Consider the following 22,375-nt stretch of genomic DNA (forward strand, 5'->3'; position numbering starts at 1 on the left):
CAAGGGCAGGAATCTGGCTTCTAGCTGCCAAACTCCAACCTGCATACCACAGGTGCAATAGTTGCACTTAGGTTATAGCCTAGTGAATGATTAATATTCCTTTAGGAAACTAATTCTAGGCAGCTACTCACTCAGTATATGACTTTAATGAATCCTGTTTTGATCTTGTATGTAAAATGCCAGGAATCTGATTGCCCAACTAGCTCTTTGGATTACACACGAATAGCCCAGAGAAAGGAGGCTATACAGCACCCACACCTCTGAGAAGGCAATGCCGTGAGTGAAGGTCTTTTGTAGCTAACCTGGAAATGTTTAAGGCCTTTGCAGATTCAGTCTGAAGATGTAGTCCCTCACTACCAAAAACAGCATGACAACGCCTCTGTGTTCCAGGCCTGTGCATCTCTTCATAGCTGTTTTGCCTGCACATGTCTACAGTTCCTTGTGCAACACTCAAAAATTTTGTTACTCATAAGGTTGCTGTTACTGTCTGCCTTTGCTTTATAAATAGCATTTAATAACATAAACAGTACTTAAGTAACACTTTCAACCATGGAAACATGGGCACAAAATGATAAAACATATTTTGTTCGGTGTCCTGTAGCCACAGTGGAGAATGTCTCAAGCCGATTAATTACAACATTGCTATTTCCTGAAACAGCAGCAGGGAACACGTATCTTTTTAAAAAGGTGCCATAACCGACCATGCGATAGAAACTATCCAGGAAGGCAAAAGCAAATGCACCATATGAATTTGTACTGCGAGAGAAATGCTATTGCAGCCACTGCGCAGTTTCTGCCACAAGAAGACCCCCTGCTTTCTTGTTACCTGCTAGTAGCTGACAGTGATAGCAATATACTATTGCAAAGTTTGCCTCCAGCTGCCATCCCAGCATTTTCCATGGTTTCCACACCTGTGTGGCCAACAGCTGTGAAATGCAGTTACCTGGGGCTGTGTGGAGATACCATGTAAAGATTATTTTTGTTACTCAGTATTATTAGCCAAAGTAATTATTGTAGTTACTTCTCCAAAAGCATGAAGGCATGAAAACAATTTAAGAGTTTAAAGAAAAATCAGCTTAGGCAATGTCTTATATATTTTATATAAGACTGTAATTTCCATGTTTCTGGCATTCAAATGGGCCATTCAGATGGCTTTCTTTACTCCCTAAAAAGAGTAGAATCACAGAGTCATAGGACTGCTTGTGTTGGAAAGGTCCTCAAAGATTATCCAGTTCCAACCACTCACCATGGGCAGGGTTACCAACTACTAGATCAGGGTTTAAAAGGTTTTAAAAAATGATGTGTCAGACAAGAACACTGGAAATTATGAGTTGAATGGGATTAAGCTAAAGCTAGTCTCAAGCAGAAAATCATTAACAACAACTGATTGTAAACAAACTTCCTTAAGAATTTTTCTTATCCTAGAATCATAGAATTACAAGGTTGGAAAGGACTTATAAGATCATCTAGTCCAACCGTCTTCTCATTACCACTGCTACCACATCTGGACCATATCTCATAGCTCCTCATCCAGACGTCTCTTGAACACTGCCAGGGACAGTGACTCCACCACCTCCCTGGGTAGGCCATTCCACTGCCTGACCACTCTCACTGAGTAGGTGTGTATATGTCTATATGGCTCAATCTCTACACAGGACAGCTACTAAGAAGTTGTACTGAAACCAAGTAGACTTTATTTTCTACATTGTTCTTTACTTTTTTTTTTCCAAATCTGATTTATTCAAAATAGTGGTGAGAAACTTTAATGGGGCCCTAAGTTCATGAGTCTGTAAATTTATTCTGTCTCATTTGAGTCACTCTAAAACAGACATGTATGAAAAGCAGTCAGAAAATAATTTCATCATCAGCATCTCAGAAATAAAATCTACTACATGACTGAAACACAGAAAAAAGACCCGAGACAACAGGTTGCATTTGTTCTATAAAAAATCATATGTTGACTTTCGGGAGGATACATGGGTCAGGAAACAGAGTAGATGAAATGAACAATGACTGGAATAGAATAGAATAGAATAAACTTCAGCTAATATAAATGTAATTCCAACATAGGCAACACTTCAAGTATCCACTACTGAAGAAGTGGAATTGCTGAGGAATGCTCCCGAGCCAGACTTGATGTCCGAAGATAAGTTATTGATTCTGTTTTAAAACTGATAATTTCTCAAATGTACTTTTTCCCCACATCTGCCTGTCTCTTCCATCTGACAATAAATAAATAAATAAATAAATAATGAAGAAAAAAAAGAAAAAGAAAAAAGAAAAAAAAAGGCTATATGCTGTATGGTCTGGAGAAATAAACCAATAGTATGACACTGAAATGTTACTTATTCAGATCAGCAATCTGATTTAATTGAAAAAATTCCATGACTAAAAGCACTGGGATTTCACCTGGGGCTTTTGTGTGTGTGACTACTTGATAGGATGTGAAGGTCTACGGTGGACAGCAGAGAAACAGTGATGAAGTAAGGAAAACATCTATGAGGATCATGAAGGCAGAGCAGAAAATTGTGTGCAGGAAAGCTGAGAAATGGGAGGAATGTGGGTTTATGAAAAGCTGAAGAGCTGTAAAAGGATAGGTAGATGAGAAAACATAACAAGACACTAAAACAAAAAGTAAACATGAGAGATATGAGGTGTTGATGGACACACAAGAAAACAGTGAGAGCAGAGGACACCAATAGGACTGCAAGGAAGACTGAAGCACAGAAGAGCAGGCAAAGGACAGGAGACAGGCTAGGTTAGGAGCTGGCCTCACCTCACAAGAAAGGAGAGGGTAAAGGAAAACTTACTTCATTCATCCAAAGTAGAAGTATGGCAACATGTGTTTGAATTTGAAACTCCAAATTGCATTACATAAATTAGGAGTGGCTCTTTCCTCTTGAAAGGCCAGAAGGCAGACTGAAAAAAGCAGACATACATCAAGCATAAGCAAACATGTCAATGCATGAACCTGTGTAACTTTTTTCAACATCTTTTTGATTTTTAGGTGGTTTAAATACATTGTGCAAAACTCCTCTGCTTCTTGCAGCATAGCTGTGTGGTTTCATGGGAGGAACAGTGGGACAAAGTGCACTACCTCATTGCAGATGTAGGTGACAGGATGGTGCACAGAGACAAGGCACACCAGGGTGTGTATGGGAATTTTCATGACACAGTTGCAGCAAATTGGCTTTTCCTTTGCACATTCATGAGATACAACACCTCATCGTGCCACAATCATATTTGGCAAACAAGGCTTACATGAAATTACCTCTCATATCTTTTATGAATAAGCAAGACAAATGTGCATTGCATAGTGCCTGCTATGCAATGCAGAGAGCCTGATATTTAACTCTGTGTTACACCAGTAAATCCACATTGCTTTGGTGGGAAGTATCAGGATGACTGTCTCCAATTAGGTGCACTTACACTGCTGACTGTGATTTCCCAGGCAGAAATACATACGTGCTTGCATGGTAGTGAAACACAGTGTATTTGGTGTTTCAAAGGCAGCAAGTACTCTGGGATTAGCACAAAAATAGCACTAACCTCTGCAGCGTATGCTCTTCACTTCCCCACACAGACTAACTCTGTAGGTGTTGTACAGATGGGTGAAAACACAGTGGCCTGCTGTCCCTGTAGTGCATGTAAGGAAATATATCATGATCAGAAATGTCTGGGCATAAAGTAGGCTTACCACTAGAGGTAATTCCAAAACCAAATATATCAGTAATAAAATTAAAAAGAAATCTAACCTGCGCAATATGGAAGTACTGGATACAAAGATATAAAATTATCTGTCACATATTCTGAATTCTAAGGAGAACATCAGGACCTGTCTGCTTGTAATTCATAAGTGAAGCTCTCAAGGAACAAGCCTGACAGAGCTCAAGAAACTTTTGGACGATGCTCTCATACATAATGTCTAATTAAGCAGTCCTGTGTGGAGCCAGGGGTTGGACTAAATGATCATTGTGGGTTTCTTCCAGTGCAGGATATTCTATGATTATATAACTATATTTGCCATGTTTGTAGTAACTATGACAAGCTATAATTTAAATTACAATGATTTAATCATTAACAAATATACTTATTACACAGCTAGGATTTTATTGAAATGTTGGTCAGTATTTCCCTTAAAACTGGTGCTCACAGTCACATGAGGATGCCAGCCTCGCAGTGATAGAGAAAAGCTTAAAAACAAGGAGCTCCTAATGAGGCAGAAGTTTGCTCATGGCTCCGAATGCTGAGAGCTGGCTATTCTGTATCACCTGTAAAAGGAAAAACTGTTCAGAATTCCGCTTGTAAACAACCTCCCATTTTTAATTTGTGTTTTCTGTAATACTCAGCAGCAAACAGTAAACAATTTGCAGACAACAGATGCTCAGAAGTTTAACTAGCTTATGCCCATCAGCCATTACAGATAGAAATCTTTTCCACCTGAAAATCTGGTTGTTGCTTTGCTTAAACGAAGCAGAGGATACCTGCAAACCCAGTCTTCATTCTTTACTATTATTTTCATGAACAAAATGACCTTAAGCAGATTAGGATAAAACATGTATACCTCCAAACATAATCCAAGAAGAAGATGGTTCGTATAAACTGAATGCACTCAAAGCCAAGGTGTAATGCCAGAGGCAGGTAGGAAACCCAAGAACATCTAAAAGTAAGTGCTTAAACCTATGCTTGGTACTTCCTGTTGCTAGATCAATGATCTAGGAGCCTCGCGTAGCTCCTCATCTTGTTACACTCCTCTTCTTTGCCCAAGGTTCCACAGGTAGCAGAGTCCAGTGATTCTGGAAGACAGAAAAAAGAACGGGAAGCACATCACTGGTTGACATTCTCTAGTATGGTACCTTCAGTGTAGGTTGTCATTTACGTGAAAAATAAACACTATGAGTAGAAGGTTGTATGTACACACCCTATATTGCATATTCACCCACTAGTATTAATGATTTCACCCACTAGTAGTTGACAGTTGATGTACCACACATAGAAATATGTTTGACATAAGCAATTATGTAGCTCTGGCTTTGATTTTATTTTCTCACAAATAAACTCCAGGGTGTAATTCTCTGCAGCCCCAGATTAAAATTACAGACTAATCATCACTGAAGCCATGGCAGAACTGACCTGCTCCACATCCCTGTCAGCAGTGGACATTTCTGCACGTGTAACAACTGCCATGATGATGAACATGCAGGAACTCACTCTACACAATATCATGCATCTTTCTGTATCTACCGAAACCACTCAAAACTAGAACCTCCTGTTCACCTTCTGGAGAGCATTCTCCAGACAGAGAAGAGTTTCAGTTTCTCCCTCTTTGAATTTGAATAATGCTGACCAGTGAAAAAGGCAATGGCACCAGCTTCAGTGTGCTTCATAAGCTGGTTCTTTCTATAGAAGATGAATGCTGTTTTATGAAATTAAAAAAGCTGAGTGCCTGTTATATGCCAAGGTAAGAGTTTTATACTGCACATTTACTGTAAAGCTAAGGGTGAGTACATAACATCAGAGGAACTCGTTTATGCAAAACGTTTGTACGTCTTTACATTTGTGCATGTCTTTGAGAAGAATATAGCTCTAAAAAATCATCTTGCTTTGCAATAGCACTGTCACTTGCCCACAAACAAAGCCAGTATGAATCCAGCAACAGCATAGAACCATACAGTTATTTTAAGCCTAAGGGAAGATGGTTAAGCTGTCTTCCTAAGGAAACAATGCTCAGGGGATTATCGTCTCTGTGTGTCTGTATGCTCACTGGCAAATTTCGAGCCTTGTGACCATTTCTCACTGATACCAGCACATTCCTGGCCAAAATGACTGAGTCTTCATCTGTTTCATGGGGGAGAAGAAGAAAAAAAAAAAAAAAAAAAAAAAAGGATGACCAAGTAGAAGAGAAGGACTAAAAAAAAAAGGACGACCAAGTAGAAGAGAAGGACTGCAAGTATTTGTAATCATGTCTTACCCAGCATCACTGAGTACAAAGATCATGAGAAGAAACAGAAAACCAAGAGAAATACCCCAGTTACTGGAAATGTTGAATTTGCAACCAGCTGTAAAGTACCAACTGGTAAGAAACCATCATTTGCCTTACTTAGTGCTCAAACAACAATTTTTCAAACACAGAAGAGTTCTGATACGATTAAATGAAAATTCTGAAAGCTCCAATAATCTACTTGTCAGTTAAAAAATATTTTAAAATTGTTATTCTTTCAGATATTTATTACCTTATTTTAAAAGAAAATACAGAATCACAGAAAAATAGAATCCGTAGAGTTGGAACATTTAAAGGTCACCTACTCCAACTTCCCTGCAAGTAACAGGGACATGCACAGCTCAATTAGGTGATCAGAAGTCATTACTGACTTCTTCGTCGCCAGCAGTTCATTCTCCTACGTCTCTGTCATCACACCTCATAATAAGGACATTCCTGTCTTTATAGTTCATGTGAATCAAATCTGATATCCCTTAGGCAAGGATTTTAGCAACAATATTCATGTAGTTATCAGCTACTACCAGTATTTGGAATGAATACTCAGATTAACAGGAATGCAACTTGAAATACAACTCAGACACTGTTCAGACAAGTACTAGGAACAGCTTGTGCACAAAATCCTTGTAGACAGAGGTGCCAACTGGGCAAGGGAAAGGAAACAAAAACCCTGGAAGCAGGAGTGATTTAGACACAACAGTGATGAGCAACACTGCGGCTAGTGTCCTACTCACTAGCTGCAGCTCAGACTATGGCCTGTGCAGAATGTTCCGACACAGCCATCATGTGAAGGAGCACCTGAAATTTGTCCAGAATTTTATTGGTTCTGTTCCTATGTGACATTGTGAAACTGTGGTGGCAATAGCACATTAGAAGTACATTTCCTTCACGTAGCAAGAGAAAGGAATATTGTTGACACTAGTAAATTATACTGTGTAGACTCTTCATTTGTTTTTGAAAAGTATCAACTTGGGTTCAGCAGACAAATTTTTTCTTTATAAGGGAAAGCTTGTTCTGAAAACACAAACTGTGTTTGGTATGCAGATTTGCTATTTAAAGTACATTCTATAGATAAGTTTTAAACACTTCTATCATGCTGTTTTCCTTGCAAAAGACCAAAACAATATTCTACTCCCTAAGTGCAAGGAATCATCTTAATTTGTTACTATTTTTTAATTATTTTTATGGTGGACTAATTAATGTGGGAAAACTAATGCTGATGCCCACTCCAGGCTGCACTCAACTCAGGTCATCTTGGACCAGTTACAAGTGTGTCAAAATACCAGTTTCAACAAAGGATTTGTGATGCCATCAGCACCAATGAGGCTGCACCTAAACTATCGTGTTCAGTCTGGGACCTTTTGCTACAGGACAAAGAGTAAGGCCCTGGAACACATTCAAGGAAGGGCAATGAAGCTGTGAAGGGTCTGGAGCAGAAGTGTCATGGGGAGCAGCCGAGGGAAATGGAATTGTTCAGTCTGGAGAAGAGGAGGCTCAGACCATATCTCTCTGTACAACACACTGAAAAGAGATTGTAGCTAAGTGGGGGATGGTCTCTTTTCTCAGCTAACAGATAGAATGAGAGGTAATACCCTCAAGATGTGCTAGGGGAGGTTCAGGTTGGATATTAGAGAAAATTTCTTCTTGGAAAGAGTGGTGATGCACTGACACAGGCTGCCCAGGGAGATGGTGAAGTCACTGTCCCTAGAGGTGTTCAAGAAAAGAGTAGGTGTGACACTGAGGGACACGGTTAGTGAGCATGGTGGTGATGGTTGGCAGTTGGACTAGATGATCTTACTGATCTTTTCCAACCTTAATGATTCTGTGATCTCCAAGTCTCCCAGCAGCCTCTTTCAGTATTAGAGCAAGCCACTTACTTTAAATTGTACCTCTAAAACCACTACTCACTTTCTACTATTCCTCTGATCCTTAAAAGCAGCTGGAAAACTCCTGTAAATGCCAACACAAACCTGACTTGAGCGAATTGGCTAACGCATCACCACTGGCAACCAGAGCCAGTGCTGCCTGGTGCTACCACTGGCTCTAATTGTCCTGCCAGAGTATTTGAGCTCATGCCCCCTAACAACTTTCATTTCACAGCTAGTCAGAGTCACAGAATTGGAGTCACAGGGGTTGGCAGAGACTTCTGGTGATCATCTAGTTCAGCCTCTTCCAGGGCAAGATCCCTATAGTAGGTTGCACAGGAAAGCATCCAGACAGGTATTGAATAACTCCAGAAAAGAAATGCCAGAATATCTCTGGGCAGTCTGTTCCAATGCATACAAGAACAGTCTGTATATCATGCGGCTTTCCACGCATGCATGCAGATGTATGAATTCTTTTTTCTTATGAAGTGAATTTGATTAAGAGAGGGTGAGGAGAAATTGCATTATATATTACTACAAAATTAGCGGATGGATTAAAAGAATGGATTGTCATGTAATTGGACTCTCATGTAATACAATTTGGACAACCATGTAGAACAGATGAATTGCAGCAGACTTCATCTTCATCCATCCACATTCAGAAGTGAAGTAACCCTGTTTTGCATATGTCTCACAAACTTCATCATCAGCCAAATACACTGTAGAACATATTTCTATTGTCAAAAGCTGTGTCTTCTCTGTGCACACCAAAAAGAAAGGAGCCAGCACTGAGTATTCTGCCCTTTCTCCAGGTGGCTGAGGCTGTAAGATATGTGGGCAGGAGTGCAGCATTTTCTAGGCACTGGGAGATGAAGTGTCACCAGGTGTGCAGCACTCCATTCCTCCCAAGCTCTGCCCTTTGACTCTTCACCTATGTTACACAAAATACTCATAACTGTGGAAGTGCTGATTTAGAGTTATCTCAGTCATCACTCCAGAACACCGCAGCACTCAATCTGGTCACTAGAACATGTCCAGAGAAGCCCACGCTATTTGCCTTGACAACAAGAACCAGGAACATTTTGTGGGCCTCATAGATCTGAGGAGACTCCCTCATTCAGGCAATGCCACTTGAACACAGCACATGATGTTTTGCACTTGTGTCCTATTCTGCACAGACTCCACTCAAAGCTCTCCCTTTGCTGTTGGGAGGTGTAGGGTCCATTAGGAGTCCCTTAGGACTCTGCCTCACCACCAGGGCATGGTTGTGCTGGGAGGCAAGAGTATCCCAACCAGGGAACTATTGAGGGGTGGATGGCTGAGGGCAGGCCTTGCCCTGATGGAGACTGCAGATGTTCCACAGATGGCATGAAGAATGCACTAGTAGCCTTGTTCCTAGTTCTTACTGTGTTTTGCTCAGTCTTGGCAAACAAATCCTCACACCACTGGCATGAAATATTTTTAGGGCCATAAGAGTACATGGAGGGTTCCTTCTGTTTTTTCTGCTGTATCTCCTTGGAGACGACTGGCTGGCAGCTCACACGAATATGGCTGTTGCTCAGTTAAGCATACCATCCTCTAAACACCCACCATAACACACTCAAAATAGAAAGATTTCCCTGATAAAAACATATGGTAACTGGCTGAAGAAGGCAAAAGGACATATTTGATCCATGAAGAACTATATTCAGCATACTGCAAATATTTTCTGTCCTTACCTCAGTTCCAGGAAGAGCCAGATCTAATCCTGAATCATGAGGGAGTAGAAAGAGGAATAAATCTGCAGAAAATATCAAAACACCAGGGATTATATCATCCTGTGTGTTGCTTTTTGTCTAAGAGAGAACAAGGAGGAGTTGAGGCTTCATAAACTGAATGCATAGCCAACAATTTATACAGAGGCACTCATTTATACAATGACAGTTGGGATGACCAGTTTAAAGTTCTTTTGAGCATACCCACAATTGTGAAGCTGCAGCCACAACCCTGACAGCAGTTTTTCAACCTTTGAGCATTTCCACTGACTCCCACACCTGCTCATACTGTGAGCAGCTCCCCTTGAAGCCTGTCAGATAAAAATGGAGCATGTGTCTATGGTCAAAATAATCAGCTGAACACACCTCAATCACATTCTTTCCTCAACACAAGTATTTGCTCCAAACAAGTGCTAATACACCTCAGTGATTATTTTATCCAGTCTTCTGCTATTCAGCTTGCTATTTAACTGGGTTTTCTTGGAGTGAAGACCATACATAGAATCACTAAGGCTGGAAAAGACCACTAAGATCACCAAGTCCAATCACCATCTCACTCCCATCATGCTTACTAACTATGTCCCTCAGTGCCATGCCTTCACAGTCCTTAAACACCTTCAACGATGGCGACTCCACTACCAACTCCCTGAGCAGCCTCTGCAAGTGCATCATCACTCCTTCTGAGATGAAACTTCTCACAATATTCAACCTGAACCTCTCCCAGAGTAACTTGAAGCCATTACCTCTTGTCCAAAAAGATGCGAGATGTTAGTTATATGCAAGGAAATAAACACAAGATTAAAAAACAAACAAATCCCAATCCCACACGAGACAAAATTTGGAAACAGATGCTAAACCCAACTCTGAAAATCATTTATTTTCCTACTTCCTTGACACAATCTGAACCTAGGCTGTTATATTTCTCGTTGAAGAGTAGTTCAGACATCAGATAGGGAACATGGCTGCATCATGTCTATACTGTGTACAAAGAGCCTCACAAATTCCCTATCCTGAAGACGTTGCCACCTGCTCAAACCTACCTAAGTTCCAATACTGGGTGATGCTGGCCTGCTTGCAGTATGCTTGAGGCCCACAGCCTTGTGGGTATGTTTCCTATGTCCATAAGGATATGGAAAAACATTCAAGCTTCCTAACTACACATTTAGGTAATACCCACTTTGTGGGTATTTGGTTACAAATAACACAAATAAAGGAAAATGTCCTGCTACTACTCTTGCAACAGCATTAAACTAGGGAACGACAACATCAGCATTAAAAGAAGAGAATAAAAATATGTGCAATGAAATCTATAGAGGTACTACTTTTCTGAAAGAGCAGTCAGGCACTGGAATGGGCTGCCCAGGGAGGTGGCGGAGTCACCGACCCTGAAGGTGTTCAAGGAAAATTTGGATGTTGTGTTGAGGGAGATAGTTTACTGAGAACTATTAGTGATGGGAGGATGATTGGACTGGATGATCTTGAAGGTCTTTTCCAATTTTGGTGATCTGTGATCAAAGAGTCAGAGTGTATCCCATTCTTTCTACATAAGATGAAAAGCTGGAATTGGCAGGCTGCAAGTTAACAAGAAACTTATTCTATATTTACAGTTTCCTGAGGTATGATATTTGTTCTCAGAACAAATCCTGTCCTGATCCTGCAGTGCCCACTCCACAGAAGCTGGTATTCTCCTTAAAAATCCATCTGTGATTGTAAAGAGAAGGCAGTTACATATGTAATGTCTAAGGAGATGAAAAGAATGAAATCTGAGAATAAAAGGAGTCACCTCTCTGCTGAAACCTGAAAGCTCAAGCATTAGCACAGGGAATGAGGAATGGGAAAGAAATTGATGTTTATTGGCAATATTTTGCATGATTGTGGGGGAAACACTGGATGATCAAGACTTCACTGCCTTCTTTGCCCAGCATTGCTTTCAAACACCCACAAAATGAGTCTTCCATCCCTCAGCCACTCAGCAGAACACACGATTTCTGGCTCAAGGTTAGTAACACTTTCACTTACCTAAGAGCAGCTAGGCAAAAAGTTTTATAATGTTTCTTCCTTTTCCTACAAAAGAGACAGATATCAGAATATCAGTAATATCAGAAAGAAGGAAGCAAGAATATAAATTGTGCATTTGTTTTGTGATTAAAAAAAAAAAAGCAAGCTTCCTCATGAAGGAAAGCAATCACAATCTCATTGAGTGGGAAAGTAACACGTGCAGTAGATTTGCTTGCTAATTCAGTCCAGCTCAGAGATATGTCACTGGGATCACTGAGGTTTCAGCACAGGCTCCAGGTGTTTGTACATCGCAGAGAGAATACTCATCCAAACATCCTGCATCATCTTTGAGCTGAGATCATAGATTATAAAGTTGCTGCATATTCATTCAAACAGGCCAGTTCCTCACAGTTTTTTTTCCAGTTCTAATTCCATAAACAAGCCTGGATGTAATTACATACAGTCCTTACCTATCAGTTACATTTATCAAAGCTCTCTCTTCCTTTCCCTATCCTCATTTTACAGATTGGACGAATTTCAGCACTGAGCAGTTCTATATAAATTACATTAGGCAACTACAAATAAATGCTTCATTTAGAAGCCTTAATCCTTATCTAGATGATAAATAACTTAACTGATTTACCCAATAACTCTAGCATCCCCAAGAGTAACCTAGAAAAGTTCTCTAATTAACATACAGAATAGGGACTTGGCTTTGTAACACAAGTGACTTCCTTCTCCAAAGAAGGAATGTAATTAGTTTCTACAAAAATGCTCCTTTCCTTGGATTTTCTGACGCTTTTCACCTTGATGAAGAGTAACGTTCTAACAAATGTTAGCAGAGAATCCACACTGCTGCCAAATTCCCTCAGACTTGTTTAATGTCAGCTTTGTTCAGTTTAATTAACAAGTAGAGAGCACCAGACTAACTGCATTTAGTTTTGAGCAAGACTTCTCTCACAGAAAAGCACAGAACCTGCCTGGACACAAGTGCAGAGCAGGACTCCTGATGGGTGTATACATTGTTTTATCCAGAGAGAAGATATGGCCATTTTTTGCTGTGATGTATTTGTTTCAAGGAATTAGTTGTTCAGAAGGAATCAAAAGAATGATCCTGAAGCATTTATGAATAATGTAAATTTCTTGATGGAATTACCTGGGGACAAAGGAATGCGTGGTTCACAGCAGAGAAATTTCTAAGTATTGTGAATAAAAAGGTAGACAAGCTGCCTTCATTTACCCAACCCTAATCACTCTACATGCTACTGTTTTCTGCTACAAATCAAACTCCTCTCCTTAGTACATCTGCAGTATTAATTTCCTTTTAATATCAGTTACTAGTTTGGCACTCTCCCTGTATCTGAAAGAATGAACATCTGGAATGCTCTGCCAGTATCAGCAAAGAAGACTCTGAATTTCTAGTAACTCAAATGAGAAGAGCAGATTTGAAACAGACAGCTTTTCAGAAGAGCACATCTCAACCAAGCAAGCTCGTTTAGGTCTGTATTCACTTGCTAGAATCTTGTTTTGTTTTGTTTTTTTCTTTTTTCTGTCCTGCATGAAAAGTTACATTGAATAATTCTGCAAGTACAGGTTCTAAAAAAAACTATCCTCTTTCATAAACGCACCCAGGCAGCTCCTCATCTCAGCTCTGGGAAATGCAAGCTCCTGCTATCATGCTACAATAGTTCTTGCATCACCATAATGCAAGGATTTGTGATCAGATGTCAGAGGTGCAACAGTTTTTAAAAATTATTTTCACTGAATAGTCAAACCCTGGCAGTCACACAAGGAACAAAGGAATTTTAGTGGTAGTTTAGGGGTTGCAATATCCCCATCTAATATTGTTTCATACAAATACTTAAAAACCTGAAAAGAAACCCCAGTTGTTTTTGCTCTCTAATATTTATTTGTAACAAATATCTTAGGCAGGTAGTGTATGAAAAGAACTTGTGCAAACAAATGCATTTGTTCTTTCTCTTGCAGAATGAACTTATTACATACAAAGGGTACCCCAGCAAGGAGTACAAAGTAATGACTGAAGATGGTTATATCATTACTATTAACAAAATCTCCTATGATACACGAAATCAGGAAAATCCAGGTACAGTTCACTAATAGGTGTTCTAGAAAGAGATACTGCAGAGTTATAAGAAATCTACCAGAGTCTGTGCACACAAGTGAAATTTGAGCATTCTAGCTGCCTTGAGCAGCTTGCAATGTCAACAGGATTTTATGTCAAGCACCTCTGCTTATAGTAAAAAAACTACTGATATGAATTAAGCATTGTAATTTCTTCATAATAGGAGTTGCTGAGTAAAGTTCAGATATATGTACGTGTGTGCGTGTGTACATCAGATAGAAGGTGCAGCCTGTCCAATCAGCCCATTTTGCAAAAGCAGGTCCAGCTTCTGAGTTTATTTTGTCTTGCACCTGTTTAATTTCAGTGTCTGATTCATATTTTGGATACATGAAATGTCTGCAAATGATCCCATATCTTCCTTGTTCCTATCAGTATTAAGCATCTTAAAATATACAAACAGTGACCTGAGGCTGCCAAGCCACTGTTGCTGATAATTGGACTTAGGTTCCCATTGATCTTACAAGAGATCCTCTCTTTACAGACAGGCATACTCAGTTCTTATGATCAGCTAGCTCCCTTAAAGATGGTACAAGGCCAAATCCCAATATTGAATATGATACAGCAATATCCCTTAACTACCAGAAAAAAAACAAGAAATTTTATGAAATGTTGTTTTGTTTCTGGTACGGCTTTCATACATGCAAAACCTGCTGTATTTCTCCAACATGGACTACTGGGAGATGCCAGTAACTGGGTCACAAACCTGCTCAACGGCAACTTGGCCTTCATGTTAGCTGATGCTGGCTATGATATTTGGATGGAAAATAGCAGAGGGAATCGCTGGTCCAGAGAACATCAAAATTATTCCACTGATCAAGATGAGTTCTGGGCTTTCAGGTAGGTCAAAACATTGAGGAGTATATTAATCTCATTTGGTTCAATCATATTATTATCATATATTACTTTTTAAAAAGCTTTATTTACATTCACATTGGCTGAGATGTCTTTATGCAATTACATGGGCTTAACAGTAGTGCAGACTACTCACCTTCTATATTGCTAGCAGAGTTCAGGCTGGAGGCACAGTGTGAGGGAAGTTCAGAGGGATCTTCACAACTTGTGTCCCAACTATTCCAGTTTTGGAGGGCTTTTAGAAACACTGGCTCGTATATTTGAATGACAGAAAAAAAAAAATCACAAAAGATGCAAAACAGTTTTTCTACTTATCTTAACAAACACTGAAAAATACACCATTTACTGGCAAGTTGTGTAAAATGCATGAATCCATTAGCAAGATCTCTTCTAATGTATCACCACTTGTTACTTGTAGGTAGTCCTTTACAGTTCAACCCAATGCTCCTTGAAGTCAGAATCCTCTTGTTGAAGTCAGGGGAGAAAATAGCCCAGCAAAGCTCAAGTAGTATTTTCTATATGCAGTGCCCCTAAACATTGGATCTAAAACAGCTAAGTGATTCACAGAATACCTCATTTGCCAACAAGTCTATAATAAGAACGTAAATTCAAATGATATCTTAAATTATGCACACCTCTCTTTCAATCTCCTACCTGCAGTTTTAATGAGATGGCCAAGTCTGATCTTCCAGCAGCAATAAACTTCATTGTGAAGAAGACTGGACAGGAAAAGCTATACTATGTTGGTTATTCACAAGGCACCACCATTGGTAAGTTACACATAGCAGATCAACACTTCAGGAAAATAGGAGTAAAGCTTAGTTTGAGACACTCAATGTACCTGCGCTTTTTTATCAGCTCTTTGCTGGAATAAAAAACACATGATGAGATGTTTTCAGCATGTAGGCAGGTTTAATTTATTGTAAAGATGATTAAACCTAAGGGGTCAAATGTACCACAGCTGTAAGTGCTTCAGCTTAGAATTATACCAGAAATTATTTTGAGCCTTTTTGTTCCTTTTGAGATGTGTGTGCTCAACAGCAGCCGGCTAGCTAAAAATAATAATAATAATAATAAAAAGCAAAAAACCCACACAGAAAAGAAAAGCAAAACAAAAAAATACACACACACACACACACAAAAAAAAACAACCCACAAACAAAATAGAAAGAGGATGGAAGAGAAGGACATTGGCCAGTTTGGGATAGCAAAACACATACATACATACATAAAAGGGATTGAAAGAAAGGAAAACATCTGCAACTCACAACACTATACCAAACACATGCGTACATCAAAGTGTTTACTTATATTTAAATGAACTCAGGAGAAAATTGCAAATGCAAAACATATAAATTAGTGTCTCTGATGTGGGAAGTAAGACCACAAACTGATAATACAAGGAGCAGAGATACTCCATACCAAGCCAGGCTGAATTACAGCCTCTGAAAAACTAACAAGGCTGCCTGTAGTTTTGAAATAGCAGAATAGTATACATAAATACTGCAAAAAGTCTGAGGTACAAAAATGATTTTCTTTTCACCTTGTTTTTATTTCTTCAGCTTTCATTGCTTTTTCAACAATGCCAGAAGTGGCACAGAAAATCAAACTCTTTTTTCTTTGGCACCTGTCACTGCTACTAAGTATGCCAGAAGCCCAGCAATAAAACTCCTTTACCTTCCTGAAAAACTGCTCTGGGTACACGTAGGATTATCTACACTTTTTTGCTCAGCTCTTATAGGGGACATATAGAAGGTATAGCACTTTATAAAGTTTACCTATTTGCAGGTAGGTAAATTCACCTTATGATTATAGTTCATGCAGGACAACAGGAAAAGCTTTTCTGTAGGACAGTAACGTGATATTGGAACAAGTTACCCAGAGAAGCACAGCAACGCAGACCCTCGAGATTTCCAGCATCCCTCTAGAAAAAGCCATAGCTAGCTTGGTCTGTTTCTGCTTATATTTCTGCTTATAGGAGGACTCCAGATGAAACTTCCAAAAAGGTTCTTCCAAGCAACTTTTTGGTGGCTCCACAAACTAAATTAGAACTTCCTCTAATCTTCAGCTTTTAAAGGCATGAAAGAAGCAGGTTGAATGGCTAAGGAGCTGCCACGCTACCATCCAGGTGCAGCCTATCAGTAATTCCAAATTTGTGGCCATAGAGGATACTCTGAGCCCAAAAGTCATTTCCTCTCATCAGGTGTCATTGTTAACATCTTTTAAAGGTGCCAGCCATGCGACAATGAGCTGGAAATTGTAGGAAAAATGTTTCTTGATTTGTCTTTGCAGATTTTGGCAAACTGAGCTAACACAAAAAGGAAAAAGGAGGCCAACGAGAATAATGTGTGATGTTTTTTAGGATAGCACACAAGTACACACAAGGTTAGGTTTCTACACAGTCTTGGATCTGCCCGCAAAACATCCAGTTACTTATCCTATCAGTTGCCATTAATTGCAGCAGTAAAAAATTAATTTCTTGATCTCCAGACCAGCAAACACTAAAACCAGAAATGAGTGCACTCGCTAATTCATAGTGATATGAAAATCAGCCTCAAATCAGTGTGGCAGATCATATGTGCAATGCTACTTATGCATGGAATTATTTGCAAGCTTAGAGCTAAAATATAATCAGAGTTAACATTTAACATATACCTTCATTAAAAAATGATGTAACACAAGTTGGGCAATGCCTGACAGGCTGATGCAATGGAAAACACCTAGGATCGTTCTTGTTTGTGTTAACATCATCTCACAAAGGAAGAAAATATGAGAACCAACAAAAGCTCTGGGCAAGAGGAACAGGGTCCAAACCTTTTTAAAGGAACATTATACAGTGCACATTCTGAAATGAATGCTACCTTTCTTTCACAGGGTTTGCTTGGCAAAAGAGAATTCCTTACCCAGACTGAATGTCTAAGGAGGCAGCCACCATGCTTTTGCCAAGCTTTGTAGAAATGTCGTCTTCAATGTACAGGGCTGTAACATGAATAACATTGACATGGTATGTACTGCTCTTACCAGTTTGAACAACAGTTTAAGCTTCTGCTCCCAAAACCTACCTCCCATCCTGTACAATGAAGCCAGAACTCTATTTTTTTTGCATAAAACAGCAGGGAACAGTTCCAGTACCAGACAGTGCTATCCACTGTTTACCCCAGTGCTGGCAGGGCAGCATGGCCTTTCTCCTCACAAGAGCACCTGGCACCATCTCTACAGCTCCACAGCTGCTTCAAGACTCCCAAATAAATCACTTGCTGTGGTAGGAAGACTGCTGACTTTCCACCTAGGCCTTCTCCATCTGTTAGATTCTTTCAGGTTCTTGATCATCCTGGAAAATGTTCTGATTGGCAGCTGTCCTTTTTCTGTTGCTCCAAACCTGATGCACATGGAGTTCTAGGGGAGTCTCTGGTCACACCACTGTGCTTTCTCTTCGTTTTATTGGTACAAGATGCTGCTCTGGCTGCTTACGATGCGCAGCTGAGTAAGAGGGAGGAAGAGAACATTCACTGAATATTTTCTTTCAGAACCGGGTCAAAGTGTATATTGCACGAACTGATGCTGGAACTTCTGTGCAAAACATAATCCACTGGAGTCAGGTACAAGTGATCAGACTTCTGGCACACAAAATAAGTTCTAACCCCTGGTTGTACTGTATGGAATGCGGGTAGCTGATATCTTGCTCGGAAAACATTGCTCACTGCCAGGAAATACGTGCAATCTGTTCTTCACAATTAATATCTCAGTTCAACACATTATTTTCCACTGATCTCTCTTTTGCCAGCAGAACAGAAATACCCTGTGTGACACAGGTACATGTGAAACCAACAGTGAAACACTGAATTTGTGCATGCTGGAGGTTGTATATGCAGATGTATATGCAGATGTATATTATTGTGTATCCAGTATCCTGTACAAATGGTGTCAGCACTTCAGTGCAGAGCCTGCTTTAAGAAATCACCGTTTATTTCTCTAGTGTGGGGTCAAGAAATGAGCAGAGACATCAGCTGCTTTGTAGAATATCAGATTTGGTGAATAAGGACCCTTGTATTTTCATGTCTTGTTTTCCAAGTTTTCCGTTTGTGAGCAGAAATAGAACTATAAATAATAAATGGTTTATTCATTTACAAAGTACTGTCCATCAGCAATGCTGATAGAATATGCCTGTTTCTCTTTGGGCTTGTCATACAGATTGTTTTATGTAGAGAGGTTTCATGGCAGCACTGTGGGCTCTGCCCTGCAGCGGAGCAGGAGTCACTTGCAAGCAGGGTGAATTTGCAGGAAAAGCTTGTGCACTTTTCAACATAGCAAACACAAGAACGTGTTTGAGTTACAGCTGCACAGGCATTTACTCAAAATCAAGTAACATCTTGGCTATGAATTCACACGAGATATTAGATGATAAGTTGTTTTCATAACCATTGCAGACCTGTAAGGAAGAAAGGCTACAGAGGTATGGTGAGGGAGCTCTGCAAATAGACTGAGGTTTAATTCAGCATCTAGTCATAGACTGGCAGGTACAGACATGCGGGAGTAATACTCCCAAGCTGTTGTTGTTATTGCTATTATTACTATTATAGGAGTTAACAGACACCTTGCCTCAGTATTAAATCCCACTGGTGGCTTCTCTTATGGTGGAACAATGCATGCAGTAGGCCAAGCCAAGGAGCAAGAGGGGAAACCTAGAAATGGTGACTTCTGTATTCAAACAGGAGGGAGAAGTGAAAACCTAGAAAGGAGCCACTCCCAGAGCTGAGGGATGGTAACATGACTGTCAGAAGGGGATACGGCAACAGCATGGAAGGGCACTAGCTGGAGGCAGTCACTAGTAGCAAGGTTACAGATGCCTGTGACAGCATCCCTAGGTCTTTCTACAGGTGCACTGATTCTTTTGACGTGGATAAAAATGTTCAACTCATTTTTGCTGCTTGAGGCTTTTAACTAACTGCTGTCTCTTTCATAGTTCTTAAAAGAGAAAAGCTTCAGCTGAGGCTTTGGATTTGTGTCATAGGCTTAGTAGGGAAAAATCCCATAACCTTCCTGAATGACAGCGTTGTAACTACTCTTCTCTGGTTCATTCTATTAGGAAGCCCATTCAGGGAAGTTCCAAGCTTATGACTGGGGCAGTTCAAAGAAGAACATCGAGAAATACCAACAGGTACCATTCAGTGAAACAATATTGTCACCCTTTGGCAATGCAGAAGCACAGGGAAAGAGAATAATGATGTATTAGGAGTCACAGTTTCTGAATACATGTAGAAGGACTTAGCCACCACCATTTGTATTATGATTTCCAGTTTGGAAGTTAACAGAGAAAAATGCAAGCATTAATGTCAACAGAAACTGGGAAAAAAAAGAGAAAAAAAAGAGAAAAGGAGAAAAAAAGGAATAAAGTAGAAGAAAGAAGGAAAAAAATAGAATGAAAAAAGATAAGAAGATCAAACCTTTTTTCATGAAATGGCCAATAGTAATAATAAGAAAGAAGGGCAGAAGAGATGGAAAATGAATTCTGAAAAAGAACATCTAGTGGATCAGACCAAAGAGGAATTTTGCCTACTAGCATGGCTGACAGTTGCCAAAGGGAAACAGTATCAGGAATAAGGCAAGTGGTGAGTCCTAATGTGTCTAAAAGCTACCTCTAGATTCTGGACACAGGCGACTTTGACCTTACACACACCCTGAGCAACCTCTCCTCCATCCAAGACTCTGAGCCCATCCTTGACCCTCTGACCCTTTAGGTTTCCACAACAGTCTGTCATTAGGAGTTTAATGTTATGTGTTTTGATGATGGCTTGCATGAAAAGTAGCTTCCTTTGGTTTGTCTTGAATTTTCTTGCCCCTGGAAAGTCACTGGATGCCTTCTAGGTTTTGTGTTCTGAGAAATAATGAGATAATTACTTCCTGTGTTCTTTCTTCATACCGCTCGTGATTGTTTAAGCCTGTCTCCTGTCCCTGTGCTGGCCCCTATTCTCCAAATTCAGGAATCCTAAGCAGCTTCCTCTCTTCTACTACAGAAGTCACCTCATGCTTCTTTTCATGCTTGTGACACCTTGTCTTTTCTAACCAGACTATGTGTGTCTTCTGGGGCTGACCAGCACTCCAAAAGGAGTATGTGAGATGAGGACCAAGACAGAAGTTTATCCAGACATCCTCTGTCTTGTTCTGGGCTCCTGCCCTACAGTTTCCTAGCTGAGAGAGCAAAGATTTAATTGCAATTGTTTGTCAGCTCAGGAGGTGTGTTTCCTTTGCCTGTATTGTCATCTGATCATCACTGTGAACACAGACAGAAAAGGCAAGCAAGGGCACTTCCCCGCCCTTTGTCTTAGGCAACCCTACTTTGAACACTGACCTAAGAAAACACCAGATGCATGTTTAAAGGTTATTCTTCTTTACTGGACATTCATTCCAGCACTGCTCCATGTTTTCCAGGCTACTCCTCCTCTATACAAATTAGAACAGATAATTTACCAACTGCAGTATGGACTGGGGAACAAGACTTGCTCCCAGATCCCAAGGATGTGGCCATTTTACTTTCTCAGATTAAGAGGCTTCTCTATCACAAGATGATTCCTGAATGGGCACACTTGGATTTCATCTAGAGATTGGATATACTTTTGTGTGTTTACAGTGAAATTATTGATCTGGTGCAGAAATATCCTTAACTCACAAGCAGTAGTCTTACCTGCCTGACTTTCTCTGAATGTGATCATTGATCTCAAGAAGTTTTCCACTGATTACATAATTTCTCAGTTTATTGGGTTGGCAGTTTTTGAAAGGCCTGTATAAGCTGAGATAACTCCAGCAGTTACGGCATTTATCAGTTTTCATTTATTAGTAATATGAAAATCAGAAAGAAAAAACAGAGTTCACACAAAATGTTCGGTACTGAAAAAGAAAAAGAAAAAAAAAGTTGGTTTGTTTTCATTTGAAAGAGAGCCCTTCCCTAGGCTGGAAAGAGTGCTTTGGAAAAAGCGCTGAAGAAATTATCATCCTATTCCATCTCCTGGGGGAAATCTGTCTCTACAAACCTTGCTGCAGTGATGTAGTTATTGCATAAAAGCACTCACTTGAAGGGTAGCCTCCTTGGTTATTAGGCTACAGTATTATAGCTTTCTGCATCTCCACAATGAAATGTCATTAGTGGAAAAGAAATACAGTGCACTTAGGGTGTCACTTTTTCACAGTGTCACCCTCAGTCTCCATTTGAATCAAGATGAGTGAAGTCTGGGATGCTAACCAGCAGATACAGCTGTCGCACTCAGATAGTTTGCAGGTGACATTACATAACTCTATCTTTTTCATCTTTCCACATAATGCTCTCATTGTGGTGTAACCCCATAAGGTAGTTCAGCACCACACAACCCAAACCATGTTCTCTACTTTGTATGTAAAGTAGAACTGTTACTGTGTCTTCTCTGATATCCTGTTCTTATGTCACTTCTCTCCTTCCTCTGCCACCCTACAGCATTGTATTAGCAGCTGAGAATGTATCTTTCATCTGCTGCTCTTCTAAAAGCTCAGCAGTCAGTCTATGACAAAACACAAGTTCTTCCAAAGATATTTATGAATTCATCAGCCAAAAGCCTGGTACTCAGGCATGAGGATTCTGCTTTGACTGTAGCCTAAATGGCTGCCTAAAAAAACAAGGTGCTCTTCTAGTCATCATTCTAGCCATCAGTTTCAGTGAGAATGAGCCTCTGAGCTGACCACAATTAATCCAGCAGTCAGGAAGAGGGCCCCCAAAGATACAGTGTTTTCAAAGTTT

The 22,375-nt window shown here is 40.0% G+C and overlaps 1 pseudogene; it reads left to right on the top strand.

The window, feature by feature from the left end:
• The first annotated feature begins 11,507 nt into the window (after positions 1-11,507).
• On the top strand, positions 11,508-21,272 carry LOC100550598 (lipase member M-like; annotated as a pseudogene).
• The last annotated feature ends 1,103 nt before the right edge of the window (positions 21,273-22,375 follow it).

Source organism: Meleagris gallopavo, chromosome 8, assembly GCF_905368555.1.
Source record: "Meleagris gallopavo chromosome 8, MGAL_WU_HG_1.1, whole genome shotgun sequence".
Lineage (NCBI taxonomy): Eukaryota > Metazoa > Chordata > Aves > Galliformes > Phasianidae > Meleagris > Meleagris gallopavo.